The sequence below is a fragment of the Dreissena polymorpha genome, chromosome 11 (genome assembly GCF_020536995.1).
Source record: "Dreissena polymorpha isolate Duluth1 chromosome 11, UMN_Dpol_1.0, whole genome shotgun sequence".
Taxonomy (NCBI): domain Eukaryota; kingdom Metazoa; phylum Mollusca; class Bivalvia; order Myida; family Dreissenidae; genus Dreissena; species Dreissena polymorpha.
In genome coordinates this window covers 83,835,289-83,850,353 of record NC_068365.1, presented here as the reverse complement: position 1 = coordinate 83,850,353, position 15,065 = coordinate 83,835,289, and the positions used below count along the sequence as shown (strand labels likewise).

General features: G+C 32.6%; 1 long non-coding RNA gene across 2 annotated transcripts; it reads right to left on the bottom strand.

Moving 5' to 3' along the window:
- Window positions 1–118: 118 nt before the first annotated feature.
- LOC127850047 (uncharacterized) lies at window positions 119–13,166 on the bottom strand. 2 transcript variants are annotated; one of them, XR_008035024.1, is made up of 3 exons: window positions 9,712–13,166; window positions 7,367–9,559; window positions 119–3,713 (listed from the first exon to the last, which is right to left on the bottom strand). It is a non-coding gene; the product is annotated as an uncharacterized LOC127850047 (long non-coding RNA). The 2 variants fall into 2 exon arrangements; XR_008035023.1 differs by having other exon boundaries at window positions 7,367–13,166.
- Window positions 13,167–15,065: the final 1,899 nt, after the last annotated feature.

The following is a 15,065-nucleotide window of genomic DNA, read 5'->3' as shown; positions in this document are numbered from 1 at the left end:
CATGATACTTCATTAGCAGAAAACCAAATAAATGCATTACAGAAATAAGCAGCAGCTAAATAGTTGATCACATTGCTGCAACAAGCGCTTAGTATAATAAAATGACAAACTGACAACAGAAAACTTTATATTTATACTTTTTTTTCTTCCAGCAAGTCCGAATGAATTAAACCAAACATAACATTGAACACTGTGGAAAATGCAACCTAATTCTGGACATGTATATACAAATACATAATAATAAAGCTATCTGTCTAAGAATGAATAATAAGATCTAATTATAAACTAGATTGTTGACAAATTTTTTTCCCAACATCTGTAATTACAAATGTGATTATGAGAGAAAGCATTTGTTTAAGAAAATGATTTTATTTTATGCAATGTTATTTCAGTATTAATATGACTAAACATTAAAAGATATTAAACTAGTTTTACTTGGCAGATGGCTTTTAAATTTCACATCTGTTTAAATGGGGATGTGCTTATAGTTATTTATATTAATTAAACTTAAATTATCCGACGAAAAAAATAAAAGGTTTCAGGTACTTGGACTTAATGCTGATTTAAGGGCATACCCATGGTACAGGCTCCTTTTCATGTGACAAATACTTGTATTCTAAGCTGAAATCATGGTACATAATTTTACATTCACGAAAACGTTAATAAAATATAGTAGATACATCACAAGTTTTGGAACTTTGTTAACGTATATGATTAGAAATTGCATGTACTTTAAAAGTTACATTTCTGTCCTAAATAAACGCTGGAGCAACTAGAGTTTTTTTTCTTATATAATAGGAAAATACATTGAGGAAAAGTAATATACATACTGAACATAAAGCATGGTCCTGCCTGAATAACAGGGTATAGACATGTAAAAAACAAGAGGACCATGGGCCCTAAGGCGCTCACCTGAGACCCAAAGGAACTAAACTATTCTGGGAAGGTGTAGTTCAAATAATAAAAGTACTTCATACAAACAAGCGTACATACTTAACTTGCGCTTTATAGTTCGATTATTTAGTGTAAAATCTTTAAAAGAGGACGAGTGCTGAGCAGACAGGCGGTAGTACAGACTGTGCTCTATTATTAAAATACGTTTTCACTGTTTTTCCATTCAAAGTTATTAAGAACAATGATACTCTGATTTTCAAGTAATACTGCATGACATATCATACATGACCTACGTCTGTATATAAAATTAATTAGAATAATGGTATTTCTGACTTTCACATAATACTGTATTTCACATATCATCCATGTAGGCCTACATGACTTTTGTATACAATCTGTATTTATGATTTAAAATGAAATTTCATACTTCCTTTAAGAGTTAATTTTTGTTAATTATTCACATTTGTAAGTGTTGTTTTTATCTGAGATATTAACTATATGATTCTATATTCTCAAATCTTTTCTATAAAGAAGGAATGTAGTTGACAATTGTTAATAGTTTTATTTGATCGTTCGTCAAAAAGTTGTAATTCTGTTACTCTTGTATCTTCAATGCAATTGAGTAATTAAATAGTAATTAAATTGAATGCGTTTTAATTCCCTTTTATTATTGTTTAATTTGAGTTACAATGCTATGACGTTAAATTTTATTTACACTTAAATGTATTATGAATATTGCTGGGCCAAGTGTGAGGTTGAGCGCTCTATAACCAGGTTTAAACCCCCAATGCTTTGCATTGACCGTTCCAAGGCGGTGACCCCAGCTTTATTCATATTTTGTGTTTATGTTGGTTTGTATTGTGCTGTATTGTGCTGTTTTGTACTGTTTGGGCAATCGGTCACTTGCCTTAAATAAAGGACCAACTAATTGTTTTAATGAAAATTCAATACTGCTCCAGCAGCTGGAGTTTCACTTCTTTATATTGTAAACAATTCCTCTACGCTTCTACTCTTTATTTACAACCAATGCAAAACTAAAATGCATTTTAATTGTGTAATTTATTCTCAAATACAAGCTGCATTTAATATCATAAGTATCGCAAATAGTTGGTTTTAAGTACATTTTCTCTATCTCTTTAATTCTTGAACAAAGTATATCTGTGATATGATATGTGTACATGTAGACACGATAGTTTTTTGTCAATAACTGTTCAACAGTAAAATTGGAGAATATTTCAATCTATTTTTTTATTGATCAATATAATTGAAAAAAATGATTGATATAAAAAAAAAATTGAAAAAAAAGTCTGATAAAGAGAGAAAACTCAAAATCAAAATGTGCATTGTTACATAGTTGTTCAAAATCAATCTATTTTTTGTTGTGGCGACCTTGACCTTGGAGATATAGACGAGTTAATTGTTATTGTTTACATTCGGGATTTTCCGCGCATGCGCACTGACTGGTTGGCAAAAACACTGGTTACAGTAACGTAAAATATGTATAAAGGGCTTTTGTTTAGTCAATAAATTGATAATAAAAACGAAATAAACATTAAAACTCTTTAAAAAAAAGTGCAAATATAGCATATTTAGTACCAAATAAATGTATATTCACAAATAAAATTTCCTCTTCATAAAAATACGAAGTAGTTATTAGGATAGAGTAAACGTGATCGGAAAACTTAATACTGACAATTCCACAAAACAAAACAATAAATTAGCCGTATTCTTTCTGATAATAAGACTTGAATAAATTATATTTAAACACTAATAAAACATATTTTAATTGTATTATAATTTTAAGTGGTGTGGATAGTGTTTTATTTCATCAGCGATCAATAGAGTCAGAGGTGCATTTAATCAATTAAAAAAAAGCCCTAAAAAGCGGAATACAGTACTTTTTTTAAATATTGGGGTAATTTTCTTTTACATTGAATGAATTTACGTTTCGTTTACATCGAATGAATATAAATTCAATTTACCATACAAACGGAAAAACCCTGCATATTAATTACGCAAATGTAACTGTCTTTGCATGTATATAGAAATCTCTATTAGTAATAAGGAGTGATAAAAATATAGCATTTTATGATAAATGCATATATTTAATTTATCTAACGGCCCCTTTTGTGACTGCTTATGTTCATGATCGTGTTTCGGACCCTGCAGTAATGTACAATCTTTACACATAATAGCGGAGTTAACTTTTGCCGGTACCCGTTAAATACCTTAATTGCATAGCAGTAAAATTGCACAATATTAAAATGTATAGTTATTAAACAATGTATTATTAAGTTTAACTGGCTAATAAATATATACACTCGTTCCAGTTAATACATTTCCGACAAATGTCTTCATTTTTGTTAGAATGTTAAAATATTTCATAAAAAATTAACTTATCAGTATTTTTAGCTTTAAAATGTGGCTTTCAACAGTTTGATGTGTGCTGCGTGGATGCAATAGCGTGTATCCCCGATGTTGTTATATTTTCAGCCTTCAGAGGCTGGTGGCGGTATTGTGTTTTTATTATTTTTTAAGAATTGTTTTTAATGAAAATTCAATACTGCTCCAGCAGCTGGAGTTTCACTTCTTTATATTAAATGATTGCTCAATATGCCAAGAGATGACATAGAGGTATCGTGACTTATGTTTACTGACCAGACACTCGTCTGCAACATGTGGTTTATGCAGGGGTCCAAGTGTAGGTCCCTGGGTTTATGACACCATGTTTTCTTTGTAATTGTCTGGACAGTATCCGATCATAACGAGATAATCGGTTTGTGATAACAAAGGTGCAATTATACACCGGGATATAAATGCTGCAACAAAGAGTGCCAAAATTAGTGTGAACAATTAAATAAAACAATTACGTTAAATAAAAGAATTTATTGAATGTGTAAGAAGGTAAGTTTTTTCCAGACACATAAAGGTTCAAATCAGTTACCCTATGTCGCGTACATACAATTGACCTATTCGTTGTTTGTTTGTATCTTATTTGTTTTCGTTCATTAAATTTAATTCATTCTGAAAGAATTTGAATTTCTGAGAAGTTTTTAACTATAAAAGGTTGCGATGAAGTGCCAAGTAGAGAGATTTTTGTTTAACCACATATCGAGCTCTTAGATTGTGTTCCACTCCCGAGTTCGTTGTCAGTAAAAACAAATAATAATAACAACAATAAAATCGTACCAAAGATGCATTTCCTTGCATGCTAATGTTTTATTCAGACATAATTAGTAAAATTATATTTGATATTGTGCAAGATTATCATTAAAAACGAAGATTTCGTCAACCTTCTCTATACGAACGTTGACGAGTGACGTCACGCGCACCTGCTAAATGACCCGAGTTTCTACTGGAGGGCAAAAAGCGCATATACAGAAGCTCTATCTCAATATCTATCTCATAGTACTGCCTTGACAAAATCAACGTTTTTGTTGATAATCATGCATAATATCAAATATAATTTTAATTATGATGCCTGAAAAGACATAAGCATGAAAGGAACTTTATTTTTGAATAATATTGTTATTATTTGTTTTTACTTCAAACGAACTCGGGAGTGGAAAACCATTTAAGAGCACATACGGTATATGGTTACCACAAAATTTCTCTACTTGCACTTCTTTGCGACCATTTGAAGTTAAAACAAGTCTCAGAAATTGTAATTCTTTCAGAATAAAATAGATTTAATGAACGAAAACAATTGAGGATGAAGACAAACAACAAATAGATAGATTTTATCTTAGCAACATACCTGTATGCATGTAGTAACCTCTATATGTCTAAAAAAACTAACCTTGTTACACATTAAATAAATTTTATCGATTAATGTTATTGATTTATTTAATTGTTACACCAGTTTTGACACTCTGTGTTGCAGCATAGGTGTTAAATTGCACCTTTGTTCATCACAAATCGATTATCTCGTTATGATCGGAGACCGTCCAGACAAAGACAACAGGGTGTCATAAACCAAGGCACATTGGGTCCATGCCATAAACCACATGTTGCAGACGATTGCCTGTTCATTAAACACAATTCATGACATCTCTTGGCATTTTGAGAAATCAGTAAAGCCAAATTTTAAAGCAAAAAGAAAAGTGGCTTCAATAAAATATTTCAACATTACAAAATGACGAAATCTGTCAGAAATGGATTAACAGGAACTAGTGCATTATATTAGCCAGTTAATTGAATCATTATAATACAGTGTTCAATAAATATAATTTTAACATATTGTGCAGTATTACTGCTACGTAATTAAGGGATCCGGCAAATGTAAACTTCGCTAGTACGTGTAAAGATTTTACGTTACTTCAGTGTACACAATACCATCATGAAAAGAAGCTATCACAATATGGTAAAAAATACTTGCGTTAAAGAAATGAAATTTATAATGTGTTTATAATAGAATGCTAGACTTTAAATTATCACTAATTATCACTAGCACGGACTCTAGATGACAATATACGCTCCGTGTCACTAGTAAAGAGATTTCAATATACATGCGAAGACAATTCAATTTGCATAATATGCAGGTTTTTTTCCGCGTTTGTATGATAAAATTTATTAACATTGGCATTCAATGTTAACGAAACGAAAATTTATTGATTGGAAAAGTATATAACCATAACATTTTTTTTTATGTATTCCGTTTTTGGCTTTGTTTGATAATTGATTAAATGCACCTCTTACAAGCTGATGAAAAAAACCCTATCCATACCACGAATAATTATTATCAAATTAATAAGTGTTTTATTATTTTTGCAATATCATTTATTAAAGTCTACTATCAGAAACAATAAGGCAATTTCATTGTTTTGTTTTGTGGGATTGTCAGTATTTAGTATTCCCACCACGTTTACTCTGATGCTTATAACTACATTGTTTTTATGAAGAGGGATCGATATATATATGTGAATATACATATATTGGTACTAAATATAATATATTAGCACTATTTTTTTTAAAGATATTCATTTTTATTTCGCATTTGTTATCAAAATATTGACGAAGCAAAAGCCCTTTATACATGCTTTACGTTACTGTAACCAGTGTTTTTGCCCTCCAGTCAATGCGCATGCGCGGAAATATCGAAATGTAAACAATAACAATCAACGTTCGTATATGCGCTTATAGACGAGTTAATTGTTATTGTTTACATTCGGTATTTTCCGCGCATGCGCACTGACTGGTTGGCAAAAACACTGGTTACAGTCACGTAAAACATGTATAAAGGGCTTTTGTTAAGTCAATTAAACGATAAAAAATCCGAAATAAACATTACAACTCTTAAACAATAGTGCAAATATATCATATTTAGAACCAATAAATGTATATTCATATATATAATTTCCTCTTTATAAAAATACAAATTAGTTATTAGCCTCAGAGTAAACATGGTCGGAAGACTAAATACTGACAATACCACACAACAAAACAATAAATTAGCCGTATTCTTTTTTTATAGTAAGACTTTAAAAAATGATATTTCAAAACTTATAAAACTTACATTTATTTTATTATAACTATAACGGTGTTGATATTGTTAATGTTCATCTGCGATCGAAAGTGTATTATAAGAGGCGCATTAAATCAATTATAAAACAAAGCCATAAAAAACGGAATACATAACAATCGTTAAATGTTGTGGTAATTTTCTTTTCCATATAATGAATTTTCGTTTCGTTTCCATTGAATTACAATATTTAAAAAATATTATACAAATGGAAATAAAACCTGCATATTGTGCAAATTGAACTGTCTTTGCATACATGTATATTGAAATCTCTTAACAAGTAGTAAGGAGTGATAAATGTAACAATCTAGCATTTTATGATAAATATATATATTTATTTGATTTATTTTACGCAAATATTGTTTATCCATTGTGATTGCTTGGTTTCATGATGGAGTTACGTGCACTGCGAGAACGTACAATATTCACACTAAATTGCCGAGTTTACATTTGCCGGTACCCGCGTTAAATACATCAATTGTTAGCAGTAATATTGCACAAATTTTAATTTAAAGTTATAAAGCACTCTATTATTATGATTAAACTGGCTAACATATAAATACACATGTTCCTGTTAATCCGTTTCGGACAAATATCTTCTTTTTTTAATATGTTTAATTATTCATTAAAGCAAATGTTACGTATTTTGGCTTTAATTTTTGGCTTGCTCAATATTACCGGTATATATGACTGCTCAATATGCCAAGAGATGATTTGGGGTATCATAAAGTCTGCCACATGTGGTCTATGCAGGGACCCAATTAAAGTATAGGTCCCTATGTTTATGACACTGGCATGTTTTCTGTGTAATTGTCTGGGCATTCTCCGATCATAACGAGATAATATGCTTGTGACGTATGAAGTCCTACTCTTTTTGCCAACCAGTGGGCGGAGTCTAAACTTTGCAGGTGCGTGTGACGTCACGCGTTAACTCGTCTATATAAATTGCACCTCTTTTGCCAACCAGTGGGCGGAGTCTAAACTTTGCAGGTGCGTGTGACGTCACGCGTTAACTCGTCTATTGACGTTATTTTTTCGCATGACACACCGTCCGATAATGGTGAACAAATGTGCAAAATGATTTTAAAATCTCACAACGAATGACATAGTAATGGCCCAGACAAGCTCATTTATGGCCATTTTTGACCTTCAAACTCAAATTGTGACCTTGATCTTGGAGATATCGACGTTATTCTTTCGCGCTACACACCGTCTAATGATGGTGAAGAAATGTGCCAAATGTTTTATAAATCTCACAATGAATCACAAAGTGATGGCCCGGACAAGCTCATTTATGGCCATTTTTGACCTTCAAACTCAAACTGTGACCTTGACCTTGGAGATATCGACGTAATTCTTTCGTGCGACACACAGTCTAATGATGGTGAACAAATGTGCCAAACGATTTTTAAATCCGACAATGAACGACAAAGTAATGGCCCGGATAAGCTCATTTATGGCCATTTTGACCTTCAAACTCAAATTGTGACCTTGACCTTGGAGATATCAACGTAATTCTTTCGCGCGACACACCGTCTTATGATGGTGAACACATGTTCCAAATGGTTTTAAAATCTGACAATGAACGACAAAGTTATGGCCCGGACAAGCTTGTTCCGCCCACCAGCCTGCCCGCCCGCCGACATCGCCAATCTAATAACCAGTTGTTTCCTTCGGAAAACCTGGTTAACAAAATAAATGCATAAAAGAAATTATCAAAAGCTAAAACTTCGATCATCTTGCTGCAACAAGTCCTTATTATAATTAAATGAAAACACAAAACTTTTTATTGATACTTTTTTTCTTTCAGCAAGTCCGAATGAATAAAACTAAACATAACATTGCACATTTAGGTAAATGCAACCTTATTCTGGAAATTTTTATGAAAATACAGTATAGTTAAGCTAGCTGTCTAAATATTAATTATCAGATCTAATTATGAACTAGATTGTTGACAATGCCATTTTCTCAACATATGTGTTTGCACATGTGATTTTAAAAGAAAGCATTTGTTTAAGATAAGGATTTATTTTTATGCCAAGTTATTTCAGTATAAATATGACGAAACATTAATAAACTATTTCAACAAAGCAGTTGGATTTTTAAGTTAACAACAGTTTTAACAACAGTTGGTGATGTGCTTTTGCGGTATGAACGTTTATGTTAACTAAATCATTGTTATAGACTAATTTCTTTATATGAATTGAACTTAAATTATCCGACGACAAAAAGATAAGCTTCCAGGTACTTAGACTTAATGCTGTTTTAAGTTAAAGCCTTGTTTACGTTCGAAAAATACGTGTATTTTATGCTCAAACCAACCAATTTACATAATTATTTAGGAAAACGGAAACATAAGATATCAAAACGTTTTGGAATATTTTTAACAAACGTGTTCAAAAATTATTTGAAAACAAAATGTTCAGAAATTATTTTAAAACATTACATTTCTATCCTAAAATACTTAAACGCATTACTAACAAGATGTGTTTGAGAAACACAATGTCCCCCTATATGCTGTTTGACCTTGTAGGATGACCTTGAGCTTGACCCTTCACCACTCAAAATGTGCAGCTCCATGAGATACACATGCATGCCAAATATAAAATTGCTAGCTTCAATATTGCAGAAGTGACATTACATGCGCAATTTTTACCCATATACTTGACCTTAAAGAATGACCTTGACCTTGACCTTTCACCACTCAAAATGTGCAGCTCCATGAGATACACATGCATGCCAAATATCAAGTTGCTATCTTCAATATTGCAAAAGTATTCATAAAATAAGCGATTTGGGCCACATATATTTGACCTCTGACCTTGAAGGATGACATTGACCTTGACCTGTCACCTCTCAAAATGTGCAGCTCCATGAGATACACATGCATGCCAAATATCAAGTTGCTATCTTCCATATTGCAAAAGTATTCATAAAATAAGCGATTTGGGCCACATATATTTGATCTCTGACCTTGAAGGATGACCTTGACCTTCACCTTTCACCACTCAAAATATGCAGCTCCATAAGTTACACATGCATGCCAAATATCAAGTTGCTATCTTCCATATTGCAAAAGTATTCATAAAATAAGCGATTTGGGCCACATATATTTGACCTCTGACCTTGAAGGATGACCTTGACCTTGACCTTTCACCACTCAAAATGTGCAGCTCCATGAGATACACATGCATGCCAAATATGAAGTTGCTATCTTCAATATTGCAAAAGAATTCATAAAATGGGCGATTTTGGCCACATATATTTGACCTCTGACCTTGAAGAATGACCTTGACCTTTACCTTTCACCACTCAAAATGTGCAGTTCCATGAGATACACATGCATGCCAAATATCAAGTTGCTATATTCAATATAGCAAAAGTTATTTCAAAATGTTAAAGTTGGCGCAAACCAACCAACCAACCAACAGACCAACCAACCAACAGACCAACCAACAGACAGGACAAAAACAATATGTTCCCCACTACTATAGTTGGGGACATAAAAATAGTATCCTTGTGCTCATGGGCAGCTACATATATTGTGACATACATGAAGCAGCTAAAACAACATAAATTTTTCATTTTGTTTCTTGTATATCGTTTGTACAGGGTTCGTGAATTGTTACTGTATATTACTTGACTAATGCTTGTATTTTGTTACTTTGAATACATGTTGTGAAGGTTGCATTATACTTTTTAACTTTTAAAGTAGCGCCTGTTCTGTTATGTAAGGGCCTGATTTATGATAATGGACCTAGAGGCTTTGTAAGCATGTATTAAACAACGCTTGTTTGATCTGAATAATTTGTTAAATAAATGTAACACAATTTGTAATCTGATGTTATATTTTGATGAATTGTGAACAAAATAATACATCGAAGAAACTTAGGCATTATGTTGATTTTTTGTTTTGTTTAAATCTAACCTTAAATTATGATTTTCTTAAGCTGTGAGTATTGTATTCATTTAATACATAAATATTGTTTTTAGACCAGAAATTTCTTTTTCTTTTCAGTGACCATAGTAAACGCTGGACAATTTTCCATGTTATACCAGGCATCCATGGAATATTAAACATGGAAAAACCCTGAAACATTTTCCAGGGTTTTCCAGCCAGCATGCAAAAAATACCGTCCAAATACTCCATGTAATCTGGAAAACCCTGGAAATAAATCCATGGTTTTCCATGGTTTTCCAGATTACATGGAGTATTCGGACGGTATTTATTCCATGCTGGCTGGAAAACCCTGGAAATTGTTCCATGGTAATTATTCCAGGGAGCCTGGAAAACCATGGAAACTATTCCAGGCTATTTCCACATACCATGGACAATTTTCCACCCTTTTTTTTAAATATTGACGCTGGGAAAGGCTGGAAACTTGGTCCGAATACTCCAGCCTCATATTTTCCATGGATTTCCATGGAAAACCCTGGACAAAGTACACCCGGGAACCAACCAACCAACCAACAGACAGGGCAAAAACAATATGTCCCCCACTACTATAGTGGGGAACATAAAAATTTGATGATAAACATAACTTAAATACTATTTAAGAAAGCCTTAGAAAGCCTTAGTGGTTTAAAGCGATTATTTAGTAGGCATGCTAAACCTTCAACTTGGTCCAGACTGGATTACAGGGTATACAAGTGAAAACAAATATGCCTGCCTAGAAATATTTTTAGCAATCCTTACAAATGTTTAACTAGTTTTTGTGAGGGTAGAGATAAAAATTGCCTGATTAGAAAGCTTCCATGCAAAACATAACAAAGTACAAGATAAAACTGGAATAAAAATTAGGTCCGCGCTGTGTTTCAAATTCCCTCCAGAAGCTGGAAATGCATAGAAATAGAAAGAAGCAGTGCGTCCATGCAAGCAATTTTATAAAACTTGTTTGGCAAAATATATGTATATTACAAAATGCGTGTTTATCAGCTTGCTGTCTATGAATATTTAGGCATATTTTTTATGCATATTGCATAAGAATACGGCAATATCAAAACCAATAAATTGTAGAAATTAGAACAAATAACTGTGTCTATTTTAAAAAGGGAATATCCATGAATCCCAATTTATAGGGGTGTTTTACAGGGTTTTTCTACTAAAAAAATCCAGTTTTTGTGATAATTTCGATATGCTTATTTATTGAAGATGAAAAAAAAAAGTTACGCCAGCTTAACAAAATTCATAACATTTCAACTTAAAAGTGAATCGCTTGCATACCGAATGATAACTTATTTACAGAACTAAACTGTTAATGTTATGCCAGCGTAACAAAATTCCAAATACTTTTATTCCAAAGTGATTCAGTTGCATTTCGAATCATTTCTCATTTACAGACCAAAAGTGCAATGTTATGCCAGCAACAAAAAATTCCAAACACTTTGACTCCAAAATGAATCAATTGCATTTCGAATAATTTCTTATTTACCAACCCAAACTGTTAATATGTTATACAAACAATTTAGCTACAAAGTGAATCATTTCTTATTTACCAACCAAAACTCAAAAAAAATGTTATGCAGGCGTAACAAAATTCATCGCATTTCAACTCCAAAGTGAATTCCTCGCATATCGAATGAATTCTTATTTACAGACCAAAACTAAAAATGTTATGCCAGCGTTACAAAATTCCGAACATTTCAACCTCAAAGTGCATTGCTTGCATATGTAATGATTTCTTATTTACAGACCAAAACTTAAAAATGTTATGCCAGCATAACAAAACTTCAAACATTTCAACTCAAATTGAATTGCTTGCATTTAGAATCATTTCTTATTTAAAGGCCTAACTTAAAATGTTATGCCAGTGTAACAAATTCCAAAGTTTCGAATCATTTCTTATTTACAGACCAAAACTCAAAATATGCCAGCGTAACAAAATTCCAAAATTTTCAACTCCAAAGTGAAATGCTTGCTTTTCAAATGATTTTTTATTTAATGACCAAAACTTAAAATGTAATGGAAGCGTAACAAAGTTCATAACATTTCAACTCCAAAGTGAAATGCTTGCGTTTCAAATGATTTCTTATTTACTGACAAAAACTTGAAAAATGATATGCCAGCGTAACAAAATTCCAAACACTTAGACTCCAATGTGAATCAATTGCATTTGGAATCATTTCTTGTTCACCAACCAAAACTTAAAATGTTCTGCCAGCGTAACAAAATTACAAACATTTCAGCTCCAAAGTGAATCACTTGCATTTCGAATCAATTCTTATTTACAGGCCAAACTTAAAATGTTATGCCAGCGTAACAAAATTGCAAAATTGTCAACTCAAAGTGAATCGCTTGCATATCGAATGATTTTTTATTTACAAACCAAAACTGTAAATGTTTTCCAGAGTAACAAGATTCAAACAATTCAGCTCCAAAGTGAATCAATTGCATTTCCAATAATTTCTTATTTATGAACAAAAACTTAAATGTTATGCCATCATAACAAAATGCAATCAAGAGCACCGCCTTGCGGGTGCAGACCGCTCATCTTTTTTCTTTTTAAAGGTGAAGGGACTCTCAATTTAAATCACAAAGGAGGGAGAGGTGGAGTGAATAGGGGTGTATAGTGTGGGGGTGTGGACATTTATTACATTATTTTCCAAAAATGCGAAAAAAATGCAAAAAAAAAAAAATTCGGGGGAAGGGGAAGGGTATTCTTGGGTGCGATGGTTGGACGGTATTTCAAAAATAAAATAATAAAAATAAATATTTGTGTTTTTTAACCGTTTCAAAAAAAAAAATTGGGTGGGTGGGTGGGGGGGGGTATTATAGTGTGAGGGTGTGGTGGTCATTTGTGAGATGATCTTAAAAAAAAAAAATATATATAGGGGGGGTGGGGGGGTGGGGGGAGTTGGGGGGGGGAGGGGATTCTTGGGTGCGATGGTTGGACGGTATTTCAAAAATAAAATAATAAAAATAAATATTTGTGTTTTTTAACCGTTTAAAAAAAAAAATGGGGGGGGGGGGTGGGGTATAACGTGAGGGTGTGGTGGCCATTTGTGAGATGATCTTAAAAAAAAAAAATAGGGGGGGGATTTGGGGGAGTTAGGGGGGGGGATGGGGCAGGAGGGCACGGGGAATGGTTTGGGTGGAGTCTATTGTGGTATGTCAGGTAAGAGTAGTTTTGTCAAAGTATCAATCAAATCTAATCATAAATAAAGAAGTTATGGCAATTTTAGCAAAATTTAATAATTTTACCTTGAGAGTCAAGGTCATTCAAAGGTCAAGGTAAAATTCAACTTGCCAGGTACAGTAACCTCATGATAGCATGAAAGTATTTGAAGTTTGAAAGCAATAGCCTTGATAGTTTAGAAGTAAAGTGGATTGAAACACAACATTTAACAATGTATTCAAAGTTACTAAGTCAAAAAAGGGCCATAATTCCCTAAAAATGACAACCAGAGTTATGCAACTTGTCCTTTTACTGTCCCCCTATGATAGTCTGTGAGTGTTCCAAGTATGAACGTAATAGCTATGATACTTTAGGGGTAAAGTGGACCAAAACACAAAACTTAACCAAATTTTCAATTTTCTAAGTATAAAGGGCCCATAATTCCTTCCAAATGCCAGTCAGAGTTACATAACTTTGCCTGCACAGTCCCCTTATGATAGTTAGTAAGTGTTGCAAGTATGAAAGCAATAGCTTTGATACTGTAGGAATAAAGTGGACCTAAACACAAAACTTAACCAAATTTTCAATTTTCTAAGTATAAAAAGGGCACATAATTTAGTCAGAGTTACATAACTTTGCCTGCACAGTCCCCATATGATAGTTAGTAAGTGTTGCAAGTATGAAAGCAATAGCTTTGAAACTTTAAGGAATAAAATGGACCTAAACACAAAACTTAACCAAATTTTTCAATTTTCTAAGTATAAAAAGGGCACATAATTCTGTCAAAATGCACGCCAGAGTTATCTAACTTTGCCTGCCCAGTCCCCTCATGATAGTAAGTAAGTGTACCAAGTTTGAATGCAATAGCAAAACTTAACCGGACGCCGACGCTGACGCCGAAGCCAAGGTGATGACATTTATAGCTCTTTTTTTTTTTCAAAAATTAGATGAGCTAAAAATGTTAATATCAACATGAAACAATATCAGTTGGTCACAGGATGATCAAAGTATTAACATTTCAAAACAAATATTTCTGTACAGCTAAATAAAATCTTGATCTGCAAAACTAGAAAATGATAAACCTCGCAGTAGTAGTAATATATACAAAACAAGGCTATTGTCAAGCATTATGGTCCCCTACCTGCTCCAAAATTTGTCAGAAATTCCACCATTTTCAGAATTTTTTTTTTTGGTTGCCATAGCAACCACAATTTTTGACGTAGGAACAAAATGAAATGACGTGCATAATGCCCATATTGCCGTCTATCCATGTTTCAAGTTTCATGAAAAAAATATTAAGAACTTTTAAAGTTATCGCATGATCCAGAAGTGTGACTGACAGACTCACAGACAGACAGACAGACAGACAGACAGACACACAGAGCGCAAACCATAAGTCCCCTCCGGTGAAACCGGTAGGGGACAATTAATACCTATCATACCAGTACTTAAATAAATACGAATGTGGTTAGTACAAAATAACTCATTATAAATTAATAATGTATACAAATGAGTTTGTACTAAATGTAACATAT